We start from the raw sequence: 5,008 nt of genomic DNA, 5'->3' as shown, positions 1-5,008 counted from the left end.
ATTAGACATCTTCTACTTTTGCCTTTGCCTAATTTTGGGATGCGAGTAATATGTACTACTCCTACCAGTAATTGAGTTTGGAGTAGTGCTTCACATACTCACATAATTAGTACTGTAAGTAGGGGAGCAAAATGTAATACCTAATTAAGAAGTAAAATTAGTTTTAAAATAAGGATTTTAAGGAATATGTGAGTAGAAGTTTATACGTTTAGGTACTTTCTAAATTTGAGAAAGAAATTTTAACCTACAAACGAAATATTTATTTATTTTGGTCCGACAACTATCCATTGAGATTTAATCCCAACCCGTGTCGAAATTTATAAAAATAAGGAAAATACAAACTAAAAACTTATATTCATAGCAACAAAAAAAATGCATACTAGACCATTAGTATTCCTGAAATTTTTAACCCCATGTGCATTTCGTGGCGAAAAGTTCACTCCCGCCTCCCCAACACTATTCAGTTATAGTAATATCCCTTTTTTCATCAAACTGTTTTTGGAAGGACAAATTCTTACCTTAATTTTCCAAAAGCTCTGTTTTTTAACGTAGATTGTTGGGTGAAGTGTATTCTTGAGAATTTAGCTTAAAATACGTGTATGTAATCTATATTGAAATATCTAAAACAATTATAGTAATAGTGAACAGAGGGAGTATTTTTTATTCTCAAGATATGATGGTAGGAACCAAAAGTAGTTTTAAGACTTTTGCTTGAAGTTCACTTAATTATTGTTGTTTTCAAAAGAAACACGCCAAAGTTTGATTTTCAGAGGACACCACCGTCTAATTGCAGTGTGACCGGTGTGTTGGAGCATTTGTGCGTTTGTAGTTCGAATGGTTTTGGTAATGTCCAAATTAATCGGGAGTTAGTCCATGTCGCCTATGGAATCGAAGTAGGTTTTCATGCTCAAGCACTGTCAAATCAGTCAAAAATCACTTGATCAGAATTTCCACATTATGGGCATGTATCTCCGGTTATAGCAATGCAAGCTCATGTTAATGTTACTGCTACTGGTGGCGAAATGCAGGGCGGCGTCCTCCTCGGGCCGTCGGCGCTCGGCCGGAGCAAGGTCTTCCTCCACAACGTCTTCCCCAGGGAGAGCCTCATGGTGCTGGACACGCTGGCAGCCATCGGCCTGCTCTTCTTCCTCTTCCTCGTCGGCCTGGAGCTGGACCCGGCGTCGCTCCGCCGCACCGGCCGCCGCGCCCTGGCCATCGCCGTGGCCGGCATGTCCGTCCCCTTCGCGCTCGGCGTCGACTCCTCCCTCGTGCTCCGGGCCGCCATCGCGCCCGACGCCCCGCAAGTCCCGTTCATCGTCTTCATGGGCGTCGCGCTCTCCATCACGGCCTTCCCGGTGCTCGCCCGCATCCTCGCCGAGCTCAAGCTCCTCACCACCGAGATCGGCCGCATGGCCATGTCGGCGGCCGCCGTGAACGACATCACGGCGTGGATACTGCTCGCGCTCGCCATCGCGCTCTCGGGCAACGGCTCGCCGTTCGTGTCCATCTACGTGCTCCTCTCCGGCGCCGCCTTCGTTGGCCTCGCCACCCTGCTCGTCAGGCCGCTGCTCCTGTACATGGCCCGCCGGTCCCCCGAAGGCGAGCCGGTCAAGGAGTCGTTCGTCTGCGGCGGAATGGCCATCGTCCTTGCCGCCGGATTCGCCACCGACACCATCGGTATACACGCGCTGTTCGGCGCGTTCGTCATCGGCGTGCTGGTCCCCAAGGAAGGCGCCTTCGCCGGCGCGCTCACCGAGAAGATCGAGGACATCGTGTCGTCGCTGTTCCTGCCGCTCTACTTCGTCTCCAGCGGGCTCAAGACGAATGTGGCAACCATCTCCGGCGCCAAGTCGTGGGGGCTCCTCCTGCTCGCAATCATGACGGCGTGCGTCTGCAAGATCGGCGGCACAGTGCTCACGTCGCTGCTGATGCGGGTGCCGGTGCGCGAGGCGGTGGCGCTGGGGCTGATGATGAACACCAAGGGGCTCGTGGAGCTCATCGTGCTCAACATCGGCCGCGACCGCAAGGTCCTCAACGAGGAGGCATTCGCCATCCTCGTGCTCATGGCGCTGGTCACCACGTTCCTGACGACGCCGGCCGTCACCGCCGTGTACAAGCCGGCCCGGCGGCAGTCGTCGTACACGCACCGCACCATGGAGCGCGATGACGCCGATGCCGACAGCGAGCTGCGGGTGCTCGCGTGCTTCCACGCCAGCCGGGGCATCCCGACGCTGATCAACCTGGTGGAGGCGTCGCGTGGCACGCGGCGGAGCAAGCTCACCATGTACGCCATGCACCTGGTGGAGCTCTCGGAGCGGTCGTCGGCGATCACCATGGTGCAGCGCGCGCGCCGCAACGGCTTGCCGTTCTCGGGCCGGCTCGGGCGGAAGGTCGCGGGCGGGGAGGAGGTGCAGGTGGCGTTCGAGGCGTTCCAGAGGCTGAGCGCCGTGACGGTGAAGCCGATGACGGCCATCTCCGACCTGGCCACCATCCACGAGGACATCGTCAACTCGGCGGTGCAAAAACGGGCCGCCGTCATCGTGCTCCCGTTCCACAAGATACTCTGCCACGACGGGACGATGGAGGCGTGCGTGGACCGGGCGTACCACCACGCGAACGTGCGGGTGCTCCGGAAGGCGCCGTGCACGGTGGCGATCCTCGTGGACCGGGCGCTCGGCGGCATGGCGCAGGTGTCGGCGCCCGACGTCTCCTACACCGTGCTCCTCCTCTTCTTCGGCGGGCCCGACGACCGCGAGGCACTGGCCTACGCCGCCCGCATGGCCGAGCACCCCGGTATCGTTCTCACCGTGGTACGCTTCAGCGCGGCTGCTGCTGCGACGGCGGTCAACCCGCGCAGCGCCGCGGACGACGAGCTCGCCGACGTCGACGAGGTGGCCATACAAAAGCACGTCTTCCCCGGCGAGTCGGTGTGCTACGAGGAGGTGGTGGCGCGGGAGAGGCTGGAGGTGGCGGCGGCCATCAAGGCGTTCGGGAGGGGGAAGAATCTGGTGATGACCGGGCGGTCGGCGCAAGCGATACCCCTGATGGAGAAGACCGACTGCCCGGAGCTTGGACCCGTGGGGAGCTACCTGGCGACAGCAGAGTTCTCGGCGACGGCGTCCGTGCTCGTGGTGCAGCGGTACGACCGGAGGAATGACCCGACCTCGGCGCCGGCGGACGCGGCGGAGGACGAGGAGGCAGAGGACACAGTGGTGCGCGCTCCGATGCCATCTCCGGCCTACACGCCCACCAGGACGTCGCCTGGTGAGCACAATAGGCCAGCCGGAGGGGGGCTCGGTACGTGACGGCCGGCGCGCATGCAGTCCGCGTAGCTAGCTAGGCTAGGCTCCCATTAGTTCTCTATAATTGTGGTTACTGACTTACTGTGCCTGTGGACGCGTCTCTGTACATGTAGAAACCCAAACAAATAACAACGGCATGAGCAGCTTGTAGTACCTCAACACAATTGTTACTTATTGCTAACAAAGTACAACCTCACCGGACCAACCTATGGTTGGATGCTTAGAGGATAACCGTACATCCTCGGTCCACCGGGGATCAAATTCTAGACTTAGACATTAGTGTTTATATTTTTCTGAATGTATTCAGGCCTTTTAACAATGTATGTGCAATGCGAGGAGATGTTTTTGTCGACTACGAAGGCGTTTATAATGAGTTCGTCAATCTTGAAAAGATGTGCCGACTCAGTCTCTCGAAGATGCTTGTAGGGATAGGTGGTGCGTCCATAAGGATGAGTGTATGTGTATATGTATGGGCGCCTGCATCTATACCGTGTTAAAAGAAACAAGTACAACCTCTGCTCCTAAATGTAAGACGTTTTTATAGTTCAAATTTGAACTATAGCAACATCTTATATTTACGAAGTACTAATATAGAGGAGAGATATTTCAAGTTGCCAACCAACAATAGTTTGTGGGTACTTTACCTGTGATCTTCATGATACGTACTCCCTCATGTATTTTTTACTTTGCATATAAGATTTGTTTAAAGTCAAACTTTGTAAAGTTCGACCAACTTTATAGAAACATATCTGTTAGAGAAAATATGTAATCCGAACCTATCTCTCTCTCTCTCCGTATCCTTCTCTACCTCTTGTACTTTCCTTGTATGCCAAGGCAGACTCCTGCCGATAGTCAATATATATCGATGCCTCTCCCCATCGAGGGAGCAGGGAGTTCGCACGTAATCTTACATGGTCATCAGAGCCACCTCTTTCCATACATCTAGCCACAAACCAAAACCCTAGAATTCAAATACCATCGTCTCCATGGCTTCCTCTGCCGGCGTCGCCCTCAACCTCGGTTCGCCACCATCTGAGAAGCTCGCAAGAGGAAACTTCATCCTCTGGAAGACTCAGGTGCTTCCAGCCCTGCGAGGTGCGCAGGTGACTGGACTCCTCGACAACACAGACGCCGCTCCGCCTAAGATGGTGGAGGTCACGAAGGCAGACAAAACCACGGCCCTAGAGCCGAACCCTCTGTATGGGCCTTGGATTGCCAAAGACCAGCAGGTCTTGTCTTATCTTCTGAATTCCATCTCGCCAGAGATCCTTGCGCAGGTCATCGGGAAGGACTCCACCTTTGAACTCTGGACGACGGTGACGAACCTCTTCGCCTCGCAGTCGCAATCTCGGATCACCAATCTGAGAATCGCCATCACCAACACAAAGAAGGGCAGCATGTCAAGCTCGGCGTATATGGCGAAGATGAAAAGCCTCGACGATGAACTAGCTGCTGCCGGCCGCCCCGTCTCTGATCCGGAGATGGTGGACTACATCTTGGCCAGACTAGACCGTGACTACGACTCCGTGGTGGCGGCGATCGGCGCTGTCAAGAACACCATCACCGCCGATGATCTTTTTTCTCAGATCTCTGCCTTTGATCAAAGGATGGAGATGCTAGGCGACTCAGCTTCAGGCGGGTTCCACTCATCTGCTAATGCGGTCTACAGGGGCCGTGGACAGTCTCGCGGCAGATCCCACGGGCGA

General features: G+C 54.7%; 1 pseudogene; it reads left to right on the top strand.

Moving 5' to 3' along the window:
* The window catches only part of LOC119283945, a 4,136-nt pseudogene extending 683 nt beyond the window's left edge, over positions 1-3,453 (top strand).
* The last annotated feature ends 1,555 nt before the right edge of the window (positions 3,454-5,008 follow it).

This window comes from Triticum dicoccoides, chromosome 4A, assembly GCF_002162155.2.
Source record: "Triticum dicoccoides isolate Atlit2015 ecotype Zavitan chromosome 4A, WEW_v2.0, whole genome shotgun sequence".
Lineage (NCBI taxonomy): Eukaryota > Viridiplantae > Streptophyta > Magnoliopsida > Poales > Poaceae > Triticum > Triticum dicoccoides.
Note: the sequence above shows the minus strand (reverse complement) of the source record. Positions and strands in the feature narration are given on the sequence as shown.